This window comes from Helianthus annuus, chromosome 8 (assembly GCF_002127325.2).
Source record: "Helianthus annuus cultivar XRQ/B chromosome 8, HanXRQr2.0-SUNRISE, whole genome shotgun sequence".
Taxonomy (NCBI): domain Eukaryota; kingdom Viridiplantae; phylum Streptophyta; class Magnoliopsida; order Asterales; family Asteraceae; genus Helianthus; species Helianthus annuus.
Genome location: NC_035440.2, coordinates 130874838 through 130899392, shown reverse-complemented (window position 1 = coordinate 130899392; position 24555 = coordinate 130874838).

Genomic DNA, 24555 nt, shown 5'->3' with positions numbered 1-24555 from the left:
CGGTTTAGTGCTCAACGGTCCACAACGACGCTTCACTCCACATGCAAGGCTCGACATTCTAGGTGACATGATATGTGTATATTGCCTACTTGTTAGTTACATAGTACATTGCCCAGGGTATGCTTGATTGGTATAAATACTGTTGTTTGAACACGTGTGTGCTTGCTCTATCCTACTATCGTACTTTCGCGAACCTCTCTCACTCGTATTACTCTTGTTATGAAGAATCATGTCTGGACGCGTTAACATGACACAAGCCCAGTTGACGGCTTTGATCAACGAACAAGTTGCCGCAGCACTCGCTGCTGCATACGCAGGAGGTATATCCTGCAGTCCGAACTTATCCTAGGATCTTTAGGATCCTACTCTCGTGAACCAACCTTTGTGTTAAACTCTGTCTTTCTTTCACCTACCTTAGGTCAACATGCTCAGGCACCGGTGTGCACTTTTAAGACCTTTATGGACTGCCGACCCACTACTTTTAGCGGAACTGAAGGAGCAGTAGGTCTCCTACACTGGTTTGAGAAACTAGAGTCTGTGTTCGAAATGTGTGAATGCCCTGAAGCACGCAGGGTGAAGTATGCTACTGGTACTCTCGAGGGTTTGGCCCTCACGTGGTGGAATGCTCAAGTGCAAATGCTGGGGTTGGTTGCTGCCAACGCCACCCCATGGGAAACTTTCAAGGAAATGATCAGGGAGGAATACTGCAGTCGCGACGACATTCATAAGTTGGAAGACGAGTTCTACAACCTCAAGATGACGGGGTCAGAGATTGAGGCGTATACTAAGAGATCGCATGAGCTTGCCTTGTTGTGTCCTACTATGGTGGACCCTCCGTATAAGCGAATTGAACTCTATCTCAAGGGCTTGGTGCCAGAGATCCAAAGTCATGTGACTTCAGCAAACTTGGCCACTATCCAGCAGGTTGTTCAGTTGGCTCACCGTCTTACTGATCAGGCGGTGGAGCAGAACAAGTTACCAAAGCGCATAGGTGCTGCAACTACTTCTGGTACCTCTAGTGAGAACAAACGGAAATGGGATGGAACTTCAAGCAAGGGTTCAACTTCTGTGCAATCTCAGTCTCAGCAGAGAAAGACTGACGACCACAAGAGCCCCAGTCAGCAATCGTCTGGTGGTCAAAGTCATGGTGGGTACAAGGGGAATCACCCCAAATGCAATCGTTGCAACCTACACCACAGTGGGCCATGCACCAGGGGCAACTGTCATCGGTGCAACAAGCCTGGTCATGTTGTAAAGGATTGCAGGAGCGCATACCCCGCCAACCAGAATCGTCAGCAACCTCAACAGAACCAGCGACAACAACAGGGTAACAACAAAGGGTGCTTTCAGTGTGGAGCTGAAGGCCACTTCAAGAAAGATTGTCCCCAACTGAACCAGAACCAGAACAACAACAACAATTAGGGGAATGGTAATAATGGGAACCACAACAACAACAATGGTGCCAGGGGACGAGTGTTCGTGATTGGCCAAGGTGAAGCAAGGAATGACCCCAACGTGGTGACGGGTAAGTTCCTTCTCGACGACTTTTATGTTACAGTCCTATTTGATTCGGGTGCCGATACTAGCTATGTGTCACTAGAAGTTAGTAAAATGCTTAAGCGTATTCCAACACCCCTGAGCAATAAGCACACTGTAGAGCTAGCTAATGGTAAGAGTTTGGAGGCCTCGCACGTAGTCAAAGGTTGCAAACTTGTCCTCGCTAACCAGACCTTCTCTATTGACCTTATTCCTATCATCTTGGGTAGCTTCGACGTTGTCATTGGGATGGATTGGTTATCCCAACACCGAGCAGAGATTCTTTGCAACGAGAAGATCGTTCGTATTCCGGGTTCCGGTAGTGAACCACTTATGATTCGTGGCGATAAGAGAAGTGCTGTTGAGAACATCATCTCTCTCCTTAAGGCCCAGAAGTGCTTACGAAAGGGCCACACTGCGGTTTTGGCTCTAGTTACTAACACCACGGAGAAAGAGAAGAAGCTAGAAGATTTTCCAGTTGTACGTGACTATCCTGAGGTATTTCCTGAGGAATTACCTGGTCTTCCACCCCATCACCAAGTCGAGTTTCAGATTGAACTAGCTCCTGGAGCTGCGCCTATAGCCCGTGCACCTTATCGTTTAGCTCCATCAGAGTTGGAAGAACTCTCTACGCAACTACAAGAACTCCTGGATAAGGGTTTTATTCGTCCTAGTTCATCGCCCTGGGGAGCTCCAGTACTATTTGTGAAGAAGAAGGACGGTACCTTCAGAATGTGTATCGACTATCGTGAACTCAATAAGGTGACTGTGAAGAACCGTTATCCTCTACCGCGTATTGACGACTTGTTCGACCAGTTGCAGGGGTCGAGCTACTATTCGAAGATCGATCTGAGATCGGGATATCACCAGCTGAGAGTTCGAGAAGAGGATGTCTCCAAGACAGCCTTTAGAACCCGTTATGGGCACTATGAGTTTTTGGTCATGCCGTTTGGGCTGACGAACGCACCCGCAGTTTTTATGGACTTGATGAATCGAGTGTGCAAGCCCTATCTGGACAAATTCGTTATAGTCTTCATCGACGACATCCTGATCTATTCTAAGAGTCAGGAGGAACACGAACAACATCTACGACTTATTTTGGAACTCCTTCGAACAGAACAGCTTTACGCAAAGTTCTCGAAATGCGACTTCTGGCTTCGTGAGGTCCATTTCCTAGGCCACGTGGTAAACAAGGATGGGATTCACGTTGATCCATCCAAGGTAGACTCTATTAAGAACTGGCCTACACCTCGTACACCAAAGGAAATTCGCCAATTCTTGGGATTGGCAGGTTACTACAGGAGATTCATTAAGGATTTTTCTAAGATCGCGCAGCCTCTCACCTCGCTAACGCAGAAAGGCGTTGCTTATCACTGGGGAAATGCACAGGAGTTAGCTTTTCAACATCTAAAGGATAGACTCTGTAGTGCACCTATCCTTTCACTGCCAGAGGGCACAGACGATTTTGTGGTTTACTGTGATGCATCAATTCAAGGTCTTGGTTGTGTATTGATGCAACGAGATAAAGTCATAGCCTACGCCTCACGACAACTCAAAGTTCACGAGAAGAACTACACTACACACGATTTGGAGCTGGGAGCTGTTGTTTTCGCACTTAAGTTATGGCGGCACTACCTGTACGGAACCAAGTGCGCAATCTACACCGACCACAGGAGCCTAGAGCACATATTCAAGCAGAAGGAACTGAATATGCGGCAACGACGATGGGTCGAATTACTGAATGACTACGAGTGCTCTATCAGGTATCACCCGGGCAAGGCCAATGTTGTGGCTGACGCCCTCAGTCGAAAGGACACTGCGCCTAAGCGTGTGAGAGCTTTACAACTCACAATACATTCTAGTCTCCCTTCTCAAATACGAGCTGCTCAGATAGAAGCACTGAAACCAGAAAACGTTAGGGCTGAAGCCCTACGAGGGTCAAGACAACACTTAGAACAGAAGGAAGACGGTGCGTACTACGTAACAGGACGCATTTGGGTCCCACTCTATGGCAACCTACGAGAGCTTGTGATGGATGAAGCACACAAATCTCGCTACTCGGTACACCCTGGTTTAGATAAGATGTACCACGATATCAAAACTACGTATTGGTGGCCTAGCATGAAGGCCCACATAGCAACTTACGTCAGCAAGTGTTTGACTTGTGCGCGAGTCAAGACAGAATACCAGAAACCCTCAGGCCTACTCCAGCAACCAGAGATACCACAATGGATATGGGAGCAAATTTCCATGGATTTCGTTACTGGCTTACCTAGATCTCAGCGCGGAAACGATACTATTTGGGTGATCGTGGATCGACTCACGAAATCCGCACACTTCTTGGCAATTAAAGAAACGGATAAATTCTCCACTCTAGCGGAGATATACCTCAAGGAAGTTGTTTCGAGGCACGGGGTGCCCACCTCTATCATCTCTGATCGGGATGCACGTTTTACTTAAGAGCTGTGGCAAGCAATGCACAAGTCCTTTGGCTCACGATTAGATATGAGCACAGCGTATCACCCACAGACGGACGGGCAGTCCGAGCGCACTATTCAGACCTTAGAAGACATGCTTCGTGCATGTGTAATCGACTTTGGCAACAGCTGGGAGAAGCATCTACCACTTGTGGAATTCTCGTACAATAACAGCTATCACACCAGCATTAAAGCTGCTCCGTTCGAGGCATTGTACGGACGTAAATGCCGGTCACCTCTTTGTTGGGCAGAGGTGGGGGATAGTCAAATCACTAGTCCAGAACATGTGGTAGACACTACTGAGCGGATTGCTCAAATACGACAACGCATGGCGGCCGCTCGAGACCGTCAGAAGGCCTACGCCGATAAGGGCAGGAAACCACTTGAGCTCCAGGTTGGGGAGCGGGTATTACTCAAAGTTTCACCCTGGAAGGGTGTGGTTCGTTTTGGTAAACGAGGCAAACTCAACCCACGATACGTTGGACCTTTCGAAATCATTGAGAAAATAGGCAAGGTGGCCTACAGACTGAACTTACCAGCAGAACTCGGTGCAGTTCACAACGTTTTCCATGTGTCGAATCTGAAGAAGTGTCTGTCAGATGAGACCCACGTAGTTCCTCTGAAGGAACTCACGATCGACGAACAGTTGAAATTCGTCGAGGAACCAGTCGAAATCACGGACCGGGATGTTAAGGTCCTCAAGAGCACTAGAATACCTCTCGTTCGAGTTCGTTGGAACTCACGTCGCGGCCCAGAGTTCACCTGGGAGCGCGAAGATCAGATGAAACAAAAGTATCCCCAACTGTTTGCAAACAGTACGACCACTACTGAGGCTGAAGCTACGGAATTTCGGGACGAAATTCCAGATCAACGGGGGGAGGATGTGACACCCCAGGAAAACCGAGAAAACCATACAACTTAACTAGCTTCCTCAGTGAGTGCCATCAAATTTCGGGACGAAATTTCTTTCAACTTGGGGATGATGTGACAACTCGAAATTTAGAACCTTCGATGTATCTTGATGTAACGTGTTTGAACATATATGACTAATTGAATCGTTAAACTATATGATTTATATGTGTACATTCTATGTGACTATGTGCTATGTGTATACGTATGCGTGAATGTATGCGACCCGAGACAACAAGGACCCGACTCGAGACCATGTGGTCTTGAGTGAACAGTAGCCGGTTGGGCCATTTGGGCCGTAAAACCCCTTAGCCGATTTGTAAACCCATTAGGGTGCACCTTGTGGAACTAATATATATATCATACTTCTTGCCAACCTTGCCATTCTTTGGGCAACCATACACACTCACTCTCACACACTCTCCTACTTCCCTCTCACTAAAACCCTAGAGACACAAACACACTCCTCATTTTCGGATTGGATTCTTGGATCGGCTCACACACACAATCGGTTGGAAGCTCACACACATCCTCGAAACCCATCAACCGGTTAGTATTTATGATGTTTATTGATTAATGTTTGTTGTTGTTGAATGATAATATGAAGGATATGATTTAACTAGTGTAGGGTATGCTTGATGATGTTTTATGTGTGTGATGATGATAAATCGATTAACATGTCTTGATTTTGAATATATTGCATGAAGAGTTATGATATTTGGTGTTTAAATGAAGCTTAAACCACTAGTTGTTGATGTTCATGAAACCGATTTACATATGTCATATAATCGGCTTAGTATAGAACCGAGTTTGTGGAGTTATGTTAAATGTGTGATGTTGCGATTCATGATTATGTTTATGATTGATGCAAAATGTGTAGAATAAGGGTTGTTTAGGTTATGAACATTGATGAACATGATGAATGTGTTTTGAATGTATATGAAGAACAACTTGAATGTGCTTTGAAGGTGCTTTGAATATTTGAAATCTGAATTGTTTGATCTATTTTGGGTAAATGTTAGACAACAAGACATGTTTAGTGGATAGTACATAATTCTGCATGAATTTCATTGGATAGTACAAACCGTGAAGGATCAGCAGGTGCTGGGGAGTCGAAACACCTGGTTGCGACTCGAAACACCCGGTTGCGACTCGAAACCATAGCATGACAAGCCGAGACCATAGTTGCGACATAGGTTGCGAGTCCGGTTACGACTCGAGACCATAGCGTGACAAGCCGAGACCACAGGTTGCGACACAGGTTGCGAGTCCCGTTGCGACTCGAGACCAATACCAGCATAACCCGCAACCATGCTTGCGAGTCCGGTTGCGACTCGAAACCACGCTTATTGGGCTTGCTTAATTACGGGCCTAAGTTAATGGGCCGGCCTTATGGACTCCTTGTGCTACTGTTTAATGCACGTTTTGGGCTTAGGTAATTGGGCTGAACATATGGGCTATACGTGCTACTGTTAATTGAGTATGTTATTGATGAACTGCCATGCCATGATTTCTACTTGTACGTGCACTGCTTGGTTCGAATCTGATATAAGTGGTATCTATGTTAGGACATAGTTGACCACTTGCAACTTGATTGACCTTTCTGTGATTAACTGTCGAGCAAACCGAGGTGAGTTCACACCCTTTACAAAGCATGGGATTCCCTGGGTTGGGAACGGGGTTAAGGAACGTGGGTTCCTCGTCCTCCTTGGGTAGGACAGCGATGGTTCAGGAATGTAATTCCTCGTCCTTGTGGACGGATAACTCGTACTAGACCAAAACTCTATCACGAAGTCCCTCCTTTTTATATCGACTTAATCGCCGGGCCAATGGCGAGCGGGTCATTAGTTAGATAGCGCTATTTAGGTCTGACAAACCTCACACCGTGCCGCAGAGGACGGGCGTGAACTAATGGATCTGGGGCACGTCAATGATGATAGACATTGACAGTTTCAGGGCACATAAACATGACTACAGTCAGCAGTCGATATGGTAACGAGTCTAGTGTACGTATGGGGTAGCCCCCACGGCCGAAATGCCTGATAACTAACACGGGGTAGCCCCCACGGCTGGAATGCCAGAATAACCGGGAATGAACAAGTCACGTTTTTAAACTACGGGGTAACCCCCACGGCAGGATGCCAGATAAAGGAAACTGTTTTCGAAACAACTAAAACGAACACCTAACTGTGAACTCACTCAACTAGTTGTTGACTCGTTACTACATGCTTTGCAGGACCATAGGTACTCAGCTGGAGCTTGCATGGAGAAGAGTCGTTGTGGGACATGGATTGCTGCGTGCCATGTTAAACTTGAAAACATTTGAACTTATGTTTTAACTCTAAGACTTATGCTTCCGCTTACAACTTAAACTTTGTTTTGTCTGAACACCAATCGTGTTGGTAAAACTTTTATAACTATTTATATGCTTGTTCAGTATGATTGGTGGCTGGATCCTGGTCAGTCACGCCTCCAAGCGGTAGTACTCCGAAGGTGGATTTTTGGGGGTGTGACATGTTGGGCTAGGTTGCGTTCTCACATTTTTGAGCGTTTTCTCCTGATCCCGTTTCTATATATATATATATAGTTATATATATATAGGGGAAGGTTCTATGCAGAACACTAAATATTGCGAGTTGTAAGAACCATGAGAACTACACCGTACGGGGCGAGGTGGACCAATTTTTTTTTTTCATAAACGTAGATGCGTGTATTATAAACACATTTGTAAAAAAAATTAAAAAAAAATGTCGTGTGTGTAGTTTTAAGCACCACAAGTTTGTGTTTACGGGTACCGTAAATCTTACCGGAAAATTTACGGTACCCGTAAACACAAACTTGTGGTGCTCAAAACTATACACACGACATTTTTTTTACAAATGTGTTTATAATACATGCATCTACGTTTATGAAAAAAAAATTTTGGTCCAACTCGCCCCGGATCAAGTCGTTCTCACGGTTCTTACAACTGGAGGTGGTTCTTATTTTAGCACAATTCTCTCTCTCTCTCTCTATATATATATATATATAGGGTCAGGATTTAGAGAAAACGGTGGAAAGTGTGAGAACGGTGAGAACGCTTATGGATCGTCAGATCAAAACAATCCATGGACTAGATTGCGTGGTGGCGTTTTCGTAAATAACATCAATTTTATAAAGTGGGACGCGCTTCATTAAGGGTAAAAGGGTCTTTTACGGCTCAAATTCAAAACGCCATCAAATGATAATATGCCATTCAAAAAAAAACGCCATTAAAAACAAAACGCCAAAAATTAGTGATAAAACGCGTTGGATATTACAGGAAGAGGAAACAACACAGTGACTGAATTTCAGTTATTAACATTTATTAGAAGAAATTACCTCCTAAATTACGCGCCAAAAACATCATTATATAAACGACGAAGAAACGTCGCTTCCATAATCACTTCAATCTATCCATTTCTGCAAAAACATCTTTAACCAAAAACGCCAATTTAACCAAAACGCCAATGTCACACCCCAACATTTCCGCGTAATACCGGTGGGCCCGGTGGGGAGTACTGTGACGTAGTTGATATCATCATAGACAATTTATCACAGTTTAATACACAGCGGAAGTCAAAACATAAAATCATTACAAAACGAATGAAAGTAATATCAATTATTACAAAAACGTTTGTAAAGGATCCACAGGCGGATCAAAGATAAAAAGGATCATTGTTCAACAGATTATAACATCTAAGCTTGCAAGACTCTTTATTGATGCTAGGAGTAGCCAGCCTATTCCGTCTAGTACCTGCCCTTTAGCCTTTTTGGAAAATACGTCAGTTTACGCTGGTAAATACAATTAACCGACTCATTTTGAAAATGTTTAAGAAAATTAATTTGAATGCACAAGGCACAAAATATCTTTTATAACTTGGGACAATTATTTTAAAAATAATCTTGTATACAAATTTATATGTTTGTCGTCCGTCAGGGCCAGTTAGAAGAGCCGAACAAGATTAACTGACACACCACAGGTATAATACCCACAAGGAGTTTTCCTTATTGTGGAGTACCTTTTATACATACGCAACTGTCAGGTGTATGCCTACACCCCGTGCTTAAGTCGTGGCTATTTCAATGAATGAGCCGAGGATATCCAGGACATGGTCATTAACCCCCCAAAGGCCATATACCAAACAAAACAGATTAAAACGGGTTATGAAATATATTAACCACAATCCGATTTAAACATTTACACACCCGACCAAGCGGTATTATTATAATACCGTATACCAAGCCCGTATAACGGAAAATAAGTTAAAAGTATTTACCTGAGCAAATTATTCAAGTTTATCCCAGCCGTATAAATCAGCAAGTGCAAAGTATCTTTTACTAGTCTCTTAAATAATGGTCCTTAGCACGAAATTGAGACTTAAGGAAGCTTGCTTGAAGACCAGAAAGCTCCAGAGAATGATTTGAAGTGAATTGAAGTGAGCAAGAACAAATGGTCGCAACTTATGTTCTATATATAGTGAGTTAAATTGCACAAGATCACTCCACTTTAGCCTACCATTTGATCCTTGATGATTCCAAGTGTCCCTAATAGGTTAAAACCAGTTGCAAAGCCCAGGTATTGAAATACAAGGTTACAATGGCGGTGCAACAGGCTGAACCCGCAGCTGTCCAAAAATTCTGCCCAGTTACAGGTCTTACGGACCGTAAGCCTTAGGCCTTGCAGTCCGTATCCGTAATTTGAATTTTATCGCCCAGATATGCTGCCTTACGGACAGTAAGGCATACCCTTTGCGGTCCGTAAACCCATTCAGGAGACAAAATCTTGTAAGCTTCTAACATTTGACCATGCAATCTTTATAAGTTCAAATCTCATGTCATTTTCCAGCAGAGTGGACCATATATTCAGACCTTGTGTGCCCTTGCATGTGATGCCATGCACTTACATGTTCTTGGACTTTGAAGGATGCTTCTAAATGAAGTTTTGTCGTAAATTCACATAGGATTCCACTTCTTGCAATTTAAATTTATTTATCAAGTTAGTTAACCGGATTTGAATTTATATCATATGTTTATAAAAACATAAAAAGGTCACTCAGAGGTAATAATTTTAACATGTTGACATTTTTAATTCTTTCTGATATTTTTCAATTGATCCGGGTTTATCACACGTTTACTTTCCATGACACGTGTCTTTATAATATTGGACGGGTTTTTCCGAGGTGTTACATCCTCACCCCCTTAAAAGAAATCTCGACCTCGAGATTTACTGAAATAGGTGAGGGTACTTCTGTTTCAATGTGGACTCAACCTCCCACGTGTACTCGGGACCTCTACGGGCATCCCATTTAACTTTTACAATTGGCACGTGCTTCTTTCGAAGCTTCTTAACCTGCCGATCCTCAATCGAAAAAGGCTTTTCTACAAACTTTAAGCTCTCATCAATATGCGCATCTTTATGTGGTATGACTAGTGACTCATCAGCTAGACATTTCTTCAGATTGCAGATGTGGAACACATTATGAATACCACTGAGCTCTTCAGGCAGGTTTAACTTGTAAGCCACTATTCTGACACATTCGATAATCTCGAATGTTCCTATGTATCTTGGGCTTAACTTGCCTTTCTTGCCAAAACGCATTACCCCTTTCCAGGGTGATACCTTAAGTAACACTTTGTCACCTACCTCGAACTTTAGAGGTTTACGCCTTTTGTCTGCGTAGCTTTTCTGCCTATCCCTGGCAGCTTTGAGACGATCTCTTATCTGTACAATCTCATCTGTCGTCTCCAGGACTATATCAGGTCCTGTTAGTTGGACATCTCCAACTTCTGCCCAACAAACGGGCGTCCTACACTTCCTTCCATACAAAGCTTCAAATGGTGCAGCTTGAATACTAGAGTGATAACTATTATTGTATGAAAATTCAATTAATGGAAGATGATCATCCCAACTTCCACCTAAATAAATAACACAAGCTCGTAGCATATCCTCAAGCGTTTGAATCGTACGCTCGCTTTGACCATCCGTCTGAGGATGATACGCAGTGCTGAAGTTCAATCGAGTGCCTAGGGATTGCTGAAAACTTTTCCAGAAATGTGATGTATACCTCGTATCCCAATCAGAGATGATAGACACTGGCACCTTCATGGAGCGATACAATCTCGTCCACGTACAGCTGAGCTAATTTATCTGAGCTGTGTGTTTCCTTAATAGGTATGAAGTGGGCTGACTTAGTCAGTCTGTCCACTATAACCCAAATAGTATCATTTCCTTGCTTTGTCCTTGGTAACTTGGTGATAAAATCCATAGTTACCATTTCCCACTTCCAGGTGGGAAGTTCAGGCTGTTGTAGCAAACCTGACGGCTTCTGGTGTTCTGTTTTAACTTGAGCACACGTCAAACATTTGGCTACATAAGTGGCTATAGATTTCTTCAAACCTATCCACCAGTAATTTGCCTTTAAGTCCTGGTACATCTTGTCACTTCCAGGATGAACAGAATACTTGGAACTATGGGCTTCTTGAAGGATAACGTCTCCGAGTCCCCCATAAATTGGAACCCATATTCGTCCATTCCATCTCAGGATTCCATCCTTGCCATAGGATAACTGTTCAGCAGTGACTCCCAGTTTTTCATTTGGATAGTTAGCTTCTAATACAGCTTCCTTTTGAGCGGCTAATAATCTTTCATTCAAGTTGTTCTTCAATTCAATGCTCTTTGCATTGATCCTGATGGGCTTAATCCTTTCCTTTCTACTTAAAGCATCGGCGACTACATTTGCCTTGCCGGATGGTATCGGATTTCACAATCATAGTCATTTAGTGTCTCCATCCATCGACGCTGTCTCATGTTTAAATCCTTCTGATTAAACAGATGTTGAAGGCTCTTGTGATCAGAATAGATCACACACTTAGTTCCATACAGGTGATGCCTCCAAAGCTTCAGTGCAAATACAACGGCACCCAACTCCAAGTCATTGGTTGTGTAATTCTTCTCGTGCACCTTTAATTGTCGAGAAGCATAGGCAATAACCTTGCCTTTCTGCATGAGCACACATCCCATACCAGTGTGCGATGCGTCGCAGTATACCACAAACTCTTCGATTCCATCAGGTAATGTCAACACAGGTGCATTGCTTAACTTCTGCTTAAGAATGTCAAAGGATTCTTGTTGCTTAGGACCCCAGTCAAACATGATATTCTTGCGAGTCAATAAAGTTAGGGGTGCAGCAATCCTTGAGAAGTTTTCAATAAAACGCCTATAATACCCTGCTAAACCCAAGAAACTACGAATCTCTGTGGGTGTCTTCGGCTCTTGCCAATTCATGATAGCTTCAATCTTAGCGGGATCCACCTGGATACCATGCTCACTAACCACATGTCCAAGGAATTGGACATCACGAAGCCAAAATTCACATTTTAAGAACTTGGCGTAGAGTTTCTCATGTTGAAGAAGTTTAAGAATACAACGAAGGTGTTTCTCATGGTCAGCTTGATTCTTTGAATAAATAAGAATGTCATCAATGAAGACGATAACAAATTTGTCCAAGTAGGGTTTGCAAACGTGATTCATGAGATCCATGGGCTGCTAGTGCATTAGTGAGCCCGAACGGCATCCCTAAGAACTCGTAGTGACCATAGCGAGTTCTGAATGCAGTCTTATGCACATCTTCATCTCTAACCTTCAGCTGATGGTAACCAGACCTTAAATCGATCTTGGAGAAGTAACTTGCCCCTTTTAATTGATCGAACAGATCGTCGATCCTAGGCAATGGATACCTATTTTTGATCGTGACCTTGTTAAGCTCGCGATAATCGATGCATAGACGCATCGATCCATCCTTCTTCTTTACAAACAGGATTGGTGCTCCCCAAGGAGATGAACTAGGTCTAATAAAACCTTTAGCTAACAAGTCATCCAGTTGAGTCCTTAACTCTTTCATCTCTGTTGGTGCTAACCTATAAGGTGCTCTTGCAACAGGTGCTGCTCCAGGAATAATGTCGATTTTGGACTCTACTTGCCTATCTGGTGGTAAACCAGGTAGTTCTTCAGGGAATACTTCTGGATATTCCAAAATGATAGGGATGTCTTCAATCTTGGGTTTCGGTTCATCAATAGTCACCTGTGCTATGTAAATAACACAACCCTTCTTCAAATATCTTGACGCCTTAAGCATAGATACTTGCTTAGGCAACCCATACTGAGTGTCTCCCTGTATGGTAAGTGGTTCACCATATGGAGTCTTGATCACCATTATGTTGAAACCAACTAATTTCAAAGGAAGCAAGGATAACGGAAAAGAGTGGTTCCTAATGGATATAAAACATCCATCTAACACAGTTGAAGCAGTTTCTATGGTACCATCGGCCAATTCTACTTCATATTTTATGCTTAGGGTTTTAACAGGTAGATTTAATAACTTGCAAAACTTATCATCAACAAACGACTTATCTGCACCCGAATCAAATAATACCCTTGCATAAACATCATTGATAATAAAGGTACCTGTATCACGTTGTCATTTTGAATCGCCTCTTGTGCATTCATCTGAAAGACCCTAGCATTGGTCTTCTTGCCTTCCTCAGCTTTCTTGGCATACTTTGGGCAATTTGTTTTAATATGCCCCTTCTCGTTACAGTTGTAACAAGTTGCATCCTTTATCTTCTTGCAATCCAAAGTCTTATGTCTTTGGATTTGCATATCCACATGCAATCGGCTTTGACTGCGACTTTGATTCAAACCTGCATTTTCCAAAATGACGCTTCTGGCAGGTTTTGCACTTAGGCTTCTCATCCGCCTGCTGGTTACCCTTGTTAGACCCGGAGTTCTTCTTGTGGTCTGTGTTCCCCTTACGCTTCTTTTCAGAACGTCGTGAGTTATCATCCTCACGTTTCCTTTTTCCCTCAACAGAACTCTTAAGCGATCTCAGCCTGACCAGGTCCAGAGTAAGGGATAACGACAAATCAGCTGCTGACCTAAAAGTAGTAGGTCGAGATGCCTTCACACTGGCTTTGATCTCCGGGGCTAAACCCCCAATGAAACGGGCTATGCGTTTTGGTTCCGGTGTCACCAAATATGGAATCAATCAGGCATGGTATTAAAACTCGTGAGATAAGCCTGACAGTCTAGGTTCTTCATAACCAGTGTCAAAAAGTCGGTCTCGATCTTCTCAACTTCATGTTGAGGACAGTAATTCTCCTTGATTAACGCAACAAACTGAGCCCAAGTCAAGTTGTATAGCGGGATCTTTCCAGTAGCTTGGATTAGAGACCTCCACCAAGATAGTGCTTCTCCTTTGAACGACTGTGAAACATACTTCACAACATCTAGCTCTGCACATCCACTAATATCAACTACCGTATCCATCTCATCTAGCCACGTCATGCAGTCAATAGCTCCTTTTTCCCCAGTGAAATCCCTGGGCTTACAGGAGACGAAATACTTGTAAGAGCAGGTCCTTGCACGTGGCTCTTGGTCAAATACACTCTTCTTAGACGAAACACTATGCTGATTTGACGAGTGTCGGTCGTCATCCTTCTTCGACTCATGATGTTTAGAAGGTGGCTTACTATGAGCCTCAGAGTGAGTCTTAGGGTGTGATTTAGAATGAGGTTCGGATAGGGTCTTGCTTCGAGTACCGTTTGATTCATTGTCTCGTCTATCCAGAGCTCGAGTAACGACATTGTCTATCAATGCCTGCAGTTCTGCACCAGCTATATTAATTCTAGTAGTATCATGATTTTCCCTTAGGTGACTGTTTATTTCTTTAGACTCTGCCATGTAGCTTGATTGCTACATAAATAATGACAATGATTCATTCAGAACTCCATAACAGGATTATCATCTTGATATCTTTTTTAACCATGGTATTAATAAACCATATTGGTTAATTTGCTAAACATATATGTATTCAGGATTTTTATTTCACTTATCCTGAGTTATAATTAAAATATAATGATGGCACAAAAGCCAAGTCACAAGGACAATTTAAATTATAAGCCAAGATCTTATAGGATCGAGGCATTGAGGCTTGAATCATAGTTCATTACCTCTTCTTGACAGGGAGTCATAGACCACCACTATCTTTAGTCTCAAAGGACATTAATTATGGCCTGTAGGCACTTTATCACTAATGGATGATTAAGTAAATTAGAGACAAGGATTGGAAGAATCCAATATTAGGGTGACTTATGCGATTTTATCGAATCACATTTGCCAGGAGTGTTAACATGTTTTTAGATGTTAACAAGGATCTGAATCTTAATAAGGAACTACCATCATGGCCCTGTCTTAAAATGACATATGGGCTAGGTTTTGCCTTTAAGATTTTATTTTGTTTATATAATGGCAGAATTAATTTTTAAAAGGAATGATATTTTGCTTTATTTTATATATTATATTTATGCATGTAATGATAATTAAAATTCAACACATTCCAAAATTAAATAAAAAGAGTACATGAATGCCCTTAACGGGACTTTAACAGAAATGACTTGCCCACGCAGGGGCTAAACTGGAAATACAAGTCCTCGCAGGGACTGAATACAGAAATAGATGTCCACGCAGGGACTTGATTGAAACAAGGAAATTACAATACAAATAAATAAATAAGGAATCTTCAAAAATCCCTCTTGCTTTTCCCCTTGATTAAACTTGCTAAACCCTTAAGAAATCCTCGGTGGCTTCTACGCTCTTCTCAAACCTCACGCTCCACCTGACTCAACCTTTGAAGAATCTCCTGCTGCTGCGGTGGCTGGATCTGCAGTGGCTGCGGCTGCTGCGGTTGTAGAGGTTGAGGAGGTGGTGGGTTTTGATACCCATAGGTTGGGTATCCAACTCCCCAGGGAGCTCCATAGGGCCCTTCAGGATGAAGAGCATTGTAGTTCGCTGCTACGAGGTATGGGTCAACTTCGGCGTAGTTGTAGTTAGTATGGGTTGGCTGTTCAAAAGGGTTATACGTTGCTAGACCAGCGTAGGAAGGAATCAAGTTATCATAACCCATGTATGATGGTGGTGGTGCGACTAGCGCAGATTCCACCTCGGAAACGGGGTTTGAAGGCCCACCCATCTGTGGGTCTTCATATAGTGGCGGGTAGTGACATCCGTGCATTTGATCTTCTCCGGCTCGGTGGCTCCGGAGGCGGCTGCTGCACTGGCGACAGTGGCGGTGGAGTGACCGCTACAAAACGTGAATCCTCAGAGGGATCATGCTGCTACTACTGAGGTGCTGAGTGGTAGGAGGGAGTAAACACCCAGTCGTATTGGGCAAATCTTGCCTCATAGCTGTCTAGACCACGATAAGGTGATCCATGACAAGACGACCCATCCGAAATCTCGATGGGGTGAGTCGGAGTCCCAGATGGGGGTTCGGCGGGATCCGTGTCTTCATCCATGTCCATAGCATGGTCACCAGAGAAGTGATCTTCTGGTCCAATGGGTTAAAACCCATTGGTTCTTGCACCTGGTTGCCCGGGTTGAACCGGCTCAGGAAGAACGGGGTCGGGTCTTCAAAGGCGCGATGCGACCCCGACCGCTGTAGTGGTAGGTAAGAGTGATGCGAATCATTGGGCTCGTTCTCAGATAGCGGACCAAAAGAATGATGGTAAGAGGGTGATGAACTTAGCGAGACGGATCACCTCGCGGGCTCCAAATATATCCTCCAATCCTCTTAGGGACTTGTGCTCATTGTTGCAGACGGAGTTCGCCGGTGGTAAGGTCCGGCCTCTTGATCGTGGCTGGTAAATGGCGCCTTGCCTCTTCCTCCTCCTCTGAAACTTGGTGGCATTTTGTTGAACATGTCAAAACAAACAAAGAACAACAAAGAAAACAATAAAGGACAAAATAAAATAAATTAGGATTAGTCCTAAGTTCTTTGTCTAGACTCGGAAGTCGAGGAATGTGCAAACTGTGTCATTGAGATTAAACTCTGTTGGTGCATACATCTGTCGACTTCGTCTTGTATCGAGTCTTGCATTGGTCGTGGCACGAAGATCGAGGAATCATGAAATACAGCTAATATCGCATGAAGAGACATGAAGTAATTCCGTACATAATTACTTAATTCCGTGTGAATCATGTAATTTCGTATGAACTTGTATTTTCACACGAGTATATAATTTCGTGTGAGTAGGTTTCATGCGGAATTAGTTGGCTATATATAGGGTATAGGTCTATGTCATTCCACATGGAATTAGGAGGTGATACCGAAATGTTGCTGGTTTGTCTACTGACATGTAAACGTTTCAGAATCAATCAAAAGACAGTAATTAGTGAATATCTTGCTGAATTACATGCATTATGTCTGTTTCCGCCTTTCGTAGTGTATAAAACGCCTCTGATCGACTCATTCGGGTCCGCAATTGATCCTACATCTGGTATCAGAGCACAGGAGGAGGAATTCTGCAAAATTCAGCCTAATTTCATCTTATTATCTCTCTTCTTCATCTTATTTTCTGAATTGAACAAGTTTCAACGGTCAAAAAGTTCTAAATTTCACATATCATGATCGGAATCATGTTTTAACAAATCCTTGAGAAAATTGGACCTTAATTCATTCTAAAACTGCTAAAACAAGTAATTTCGTTTGAAAAATGTTGACGTCATCGTTAATTTCGTTTGATATTGCTTTATAATTCCGCACGGAATTAAGACATTTGATTAATTCCGTTGAAAGATAATCTGATTCCGTACGATATTCTTAATTCCGTTTGAAAAGTGTAATTTCGCTTGAAATTGGAGTTTAATTCCGTGCGAAATTAGAATTTGTTGTTCAGTTCAAACGAAATTAGTTAATTTCGTTTGAAAGTTTTAATCTCGTTTGAAACATTAATTCCGTTTGAAGTTTGTTGTGCAGGTAATCTTGTTTGAAGCTAATTTCGTGTGAAATTGTCTGAAAATCATGAGTGAAGAATTTTACAACGCATTTGCCACATCTCCGACTACTCCGGCTTCCATTGCTCAAAACATGAATTTGGAAAACGAAACTGGAACAATGCAAAAACCCCCGAAGCTAATGAGCATTGAGGAGTATTACGGTTGGAAAGATCGGTTTGAAAACTGGGTTCAAGCTAATCATTTGAGATCATGGGAGTGTATTTTGAAAAAGTATGTTCTACCACGTACTGAACTGCGAGTTGAAAAAACAATTTCTGAATTCAATGACCAAGAACGAGACATGTACAAAGCTGAAAAGATGATGATTAGTCTACTTCAGCAAGCTATCAAAGAAGACATCTTTGTATTGCTTCAACATGACAAAACTTCAAAATCTATTTGGGATGCTCTTAAAACCAAATTTGAGGGAAATGAGAAGATGATTAAGAGTAAAAAGGCACTGCTTAAGAAAGAATTTGATCTTTTCACCAGTTTGCCCGGGGAAGATACAAAGAAACTAATTGAAAGATATTGCCACTTAGTGCGATCTATGTCTATGTTAAGCATAACAAAAGATCGAGAGGAATGGGTTGACAAGTTGGTTGATGCTTTACCTCAGAAAGAGTGGGGTACATATTTGATGATTTTGAGAACACCGGAAAATATGATGGTTTGACGATCTCTTAGTTCATCGAGAAGATTGAGGGTCAAGATCTGGAACAACAAAAGATTGCGAGGATGAATAATCCGAGTGGTCAACAAGATGTGAAAATGTACTACAAAGGCAGTGTTCAAGAAACTGAAATGAGTCCAAAAATACAAACTGCTTTTAGTGCTGGAAATTCACCTGAAAATGTTGAACAAAGTTTAAAGAACAGCAGTGGTTTTTCATCATACCCAAGCGTCAATCCAAAGAGTTCAACTTCGAGTTTTCATTCTTAAAGTACAAGAAGTGGAAATGGTTGTGTGATACAGTGCAACATTGCTTTGAATCTTCCAAAGGGTCAAAGTTTTTCTGAAGAAATTGCAAAAGATCACATGTCATTACTTGCAACTGTGCTACAATCCTACGAAGGTTTGGTTGCAGGGAGGATCGGAAATCCTATGCTTACGAAAGAGGATTACGATCAAATAGACGCTGAAGAATTGGAGCTCATGGATATCAAATGGTGTTTAGCTAGTGTCCTAAGAAGAGCTGAAAAATTCAAAATGATTACAGGAAGAAATGATTTTCTGGATGCGCATGTTTCAACTTTAGGTTTTGATAAATCTAAAGTTACTTGTTTTCGATGCAGGGAGAAAGGTCATTTTAAAAGGGAATGCAAAAATCGAGAAGCAAGTGAAACAAAGAATCCATTCGGAAAATATGATTACTACCGGAAAGTCATATATCAACAAGTTGGTCAACAACAACAACAAGAACCACAAGTGGCTCATGGTAGAAAAGTTATAGAAGATTCTTCAAAGAGAGCATGTTTAGTGAATCAAGAAAATTTCAGCTGGGAAAAATACATTTCATCCGACAACAAAGCATGCCTAATCAATCAAGAAGATGAAAGGTTACCAGAAGGATTTAGCTGGGATATGTTTGTGGATGAAAAAGGAGATTTTAAAGCTTTCATTGCTAAAATCGTGAAAGAACCAGATATGTTTTCAGAGTGGATGAAAGTGATTGGAGTTAGTGTGAAGGAACAAGAAGAAAAGTCTGTTTCATCAGATGATGGTTCACAAAGTTTAGATGAAAGTTCAGAAAGAGCAACTGTGTTTGATCAAACACCATCTGATTCTGGTTCTTCAGATGATAGTTCTGATAAGTCAATAGAATTTGATCAATCACCAACTGATGACAGTGATGATGATGAGGAAGAAAGACATATTAATGTTGCAAAAACTCATCTATCTCCTGAAAGTTTTCAATTTTATTTTGCAGATCGCTTGGAGAAGTTGAAGAAGAAACGAGCAGCAAAGGAGTTGATAAATGAGAAAGTTGATGAAGTTAAAATTACTGAGCAGGTAGTTGAAGAAGAAAAGGTGGTTGAAGTTGATAAAGTTGTTGAATCTGAGAAGATTATTGAAGTAGAAAAGATTGTGGAAGTCATCAAGCCTTACTTAAAGTGCTTGGAATCTTGCAAGCAATGTACAGAAAAAGATGAGAAACTGAGTGAGAAAGACAAGATGATTGAAAAATTACTGTTTGATCTCAACTACGTGAAAGAATCTTACGATGTGTTGATAGAACAGTAACTAGTCTGCAAAAGACTAACTCTGAAAGAGAAGATGCACTGACAATGCTGAATGTTGTGATGATGTCGAAGCAGAAAGCTATAAATTTCTACATCGAAGAAAGTGCAAAATGGAAGCAAGAGTTGGAAACTGAAAAGATAGAAAATGAGAGAATCAGACGATTATTACAGAGTTATTCTATATCTTATTGACCGAATTTATCCAACTGTTGCAGGTATGGAAGTATTTCAGGACGAGAAGCCGAAGAAAAAGGATACTGGTAAGAAACAGAGTGCTAGTTACAACAAGTGTCCGCCTCCGATCTGGGAAGGTTATTCTCCCAGAAAACCAAATGAGGAGCAAGTTCAAAAGGCAGTCAATATAAAACTGAAGTCTGATATAACTAATGAATTACTAGAAAACATTGACGTTACTTTCACATCATCTGACACTGATCATGAGTCTGAGTTAATTAAAAAGGTGGTCGATCAGGTGTTGGATACAGATGGGGAGTCCGAGTCAAAGTCTGAATCTGGATGTTCAAGTTCATCAGTCAACAGTCCAAAGACATCGGTTAAACGGGCTTACAGTAAAGAGTTTTTGTTATCAAAATCGAATTTGAATGATGAAACATTCGAAGTCGCATATACTTTGAATGATTCTAACAAATTATATTCTGACAAAGAGTTTCCAATAAGAAGTGTTAAAATTGAAATGATCAAAAAGGTTTTCAAAATGACAGAAATTAATATTTCTGAAATAAAAGATATAAATCTTAATGGAAAACCTAAAAAACACACTTCAAGAGTTCAACAACGATTAAACAAGAAAAAAGGTTACAATTCTGGTTCTGGTTTTCAAAAGAAACCAAACCATAATGGTAATTTCAAAAAGAAAGGACTTGCTTTTTTTCCACCTAAAAATTATAAAAATGATAAAATTTCTAAAACAAACACAAAATTTGTTTCAGGAGGAAGTGCTGAGGAATAACAGAAGAAACCTTTCTGGAGACAATCAAACCAGGAGTTTCTTGCTGAGAGGAAAGGGACTGGAGTTTTTCACAGGAAAGATACTCGAACCTATTTCAAGTGCAATGAAGCTGGTCACATTGCATTGAATTGTCAGTTGGATACAAAGACAAAACAGGGAGTTTCTGAAAAATTCAAAGAAAAAGTTGTTGATGTTGAACCACCAACTGAAAAGTTCAAAATTTTTGAAAATTCTACTTATGAAGTTGGTGAGTGTTCAAAGAAACATTTTTACAAAAAGAAAGCCAAAGACAACCAAATGTGGGTTGTTAAGAAGTCTGATGTAAAAACGGGCGATGATTCTGGTTCCACAAAGCCAGAAGAGCCACAAGTTGAGGTTAAAAAGGAGAAATTAGTGCCTTCAGTGAATGATGTTAATCTTCCATCATTGAAGGATGAAAATGTTAAACAAAAAGTTGGTAAAGTTGAGATCTCGAATCAATTCTATTCTGAAAAGAAAGAATTTGATGTCGAGAAAGCGTTTAATGGTAATGTGAAAAAGATTTTTGGAAAAATAGTTGAGGGTAAAGTTCAAGGGGTTAAAGATTTTTATGCGACAAAGAAGGCAACTTATAACCCTACTGAACAAGAGTTAAAATCACCCAAGGTTGGTAAGACTTGGGTGGAAATTTTGTTTCCTTAGAAAATCTGACTTGCCGGAGCTCCCAAGTGTGTAATCGCGGAGCAGGAATCGGCATCATTCTTGATATTTTTTTTTTGAATGAATCTTAAAAATTGTTGAATTTTACAGGTTGTGACTTGCCGGAGCTTCCAGGTTGGTAAGTGTGAAGCAGGAATCGACATCTTTATTGGTAAAATGATTTTGTGTAGATGTTTTATTCCTACAACTGGTTATCTACAACTGGTAAATAGTTTTATTCTTACAAAGTGATTTATCAAGGTCATTAAGTTGAACTTGATATAATCCTCATATATGTGATTGAAAACAAGGTGATGATTATCCCCGAACCTACATGTGGTAAAATCAACTAAACTTATTTTCCGGAAAAAACCATTTTGATTAAAACAAACTTAAGTGTTTTGAAATCTAAATGGGAAAATAGTTTGTTGAAAGGGGGAGTTCTGATTGTTTATGCCAAGTGGATGGCGAAATGAAGCGATTTACAACAGTTGTCATTTTACTTGTACAGTTTATTTTTCAAATTTCTTTAAATGTGTTTGCATTTTAGGGGGAGTAAAAATTTCAGAAAATCCAAAAACATTAGAAAATTTAAAAAAGCCAAAAACATGATAAAATCAAAAAAATGAGTTTTGTTGTGAAAAAGAGAAAATGATAGTACATCAGTGGACTATCACAACATGCTAAAGAAATGGAAAGTCAAATGTGATAAACAATCTCACTGCCAGTAGGTTTTTACACATTCAGTAGATTGTATTTGAGATATAAACCTAAATTCAAACTTGCTTATATCGTGGGGAACATTTCTTGGATATATGGGTAACCCCCGAAATCTTGTTTGAAAGGTCCCTCTTTCTGAGATACTAGGTCTTTATACTCAGTGATATCTGGGGGTATTATTCCGGGACTTCTGATTTTGCGGTAGCAATGGCCTAGTCCCCGTATAATGCTTTGTAAATTACTTGAAATATAGCATCACCCTCAGTACAAAAAAAATGATGAAACATTGCAAAATGCTAATCATGTGCTGTTGAAGAAAAGATTATCTAAAGGGAACACACCGAAAGTCGAGCCGTCATCTCTCTGCTGAACGGAAGTTCTGACCTGAGCTCTCACGGTTTCGCATTTAACCCTTTAACAGATATCATCTGTGGTATACTCACCTGTAAGACTGAATATTGGGATCTGGATACGGGAGTATATTCAAGTGGTGGGACACGCGAATAGGTTTAAGTTCTTAAGACACTAATATCATATCTCAAAACAGTTGAACTTTGTGTAAAAATTTAAGTGGATCAATATACTGACAATCTAGGTGAATTGTTTAGAACTTAAAATGAAATGAAGCTTAACGGTGTTGGTGATTTGTCTCAAAAACTGATATGATCCTCTTACACAAACTCACAAAAATATTGTCTGTAAATATTTCTTTACTGCATTTCTTTTATATAAAATTCCAAAAATATTTTAAGTGTGTTTTAGCATAAACTTTTGAAAAATTCAAAAAGATTTTTGACAACTGGTGTTGAAGAGCTGATTTTCAAAATTCCAAGAGCTAAACATGATGACATTTCATGAGGGGAAGTTTGTGTTTAAAAGTTTTCAATAATTAATTCTTTCCTACAACTGGTTCATCAGAAGGAAATCTTCAAGTGGTGTCTGTGATTGACAAATCTTAAAATCATAAACTTATGTTTGTGGTAGAGACAATGCAGATTTGAAACTTGAGAAGCCAGGTTCCGATACCTGAGGACTCTGTGATCAAAGAAAGCCAGGTTACGATACCTGAAGATTCTGGAAGCCAGGTGACGATCCTGGTGTCAAGCATAACTCGAGGGGGAGCCTGTAATTGCAAAGAGCCAGATTCTGATCCAGTGAGCCAGGTTTCGATTCTGGAACTAAAAGATCAGGCATGCTGATGATGCTGATGAACTTAAGGAATCAAGAGATCTGATCAAGAGAATTAGAAAACTTAAGAGCCAGATCACGATCCTGATCCTGAAAAGAACATGTTGAGAGAGGGAGTTTGCTTGGTGCTAATGGAAAAAAGAGCAGTTAGGCGGATATAGACTGAAGATGCGAAGACTCGGCATACAGTAGACTCGTCAACATCTAAGGGGGAGTCTGTTGGTGCATACATCTGTCGACTTCGTCTTGTATCGAGTCTTGCATTCGTCGTGGCACGAAGATCGAGGAATCATGAATTACAGCTAATATCGCATGAAGAGACATGAAGTAATTCCGTACGGAATTACTTAATTCCTTGTGAATCATGTAATTTCGTATGGACTTGTATTTCCGCACGTGTATGTAATTTTGTGTGAGTAGGTTTCATGCGGAATTAGTTGGCTATATATAGGGTTTAGGTCTATGTCATTCCACACGGAATTAGGAGGTGATACCGAAGTGCTGCCGGTTTGTCTACTGACCTGTAAACATTTCAGAATCAATCAAAAGACAGTAATTAGTGAATACCTTGCTTAATTACATGCATTATGTCTGTTTCCGCCTTTCATAGTGTATAGAACGCCTCTGATCGACTCATTCGGGTCCGCAATCGATCCTACAAACACAAAAGGCTAGTGTTTAATTCACTCAATGTTGGCTCTGATACCAACCTGTCACACCCCAATATTTCCACGTAATACCGGTGGGCCCGGTGGGGAGTATTGTGACGTAGTTGATATCATCATAGACAATTTATCACAGTTTAATACACAGCGGAAGTCGAAAGATAAAATCATTACAAACCGAATGAAAGTAATATCAATTATTACAAAAACGGTTGTAAAGGATCCATAGGCGGATCAAAGATAAAAAGGATCATTGTTCAACAGATTATAACATCTAAGCTTGCAAGACTCTTTATTGATGCTAGGAGTAGCTAGC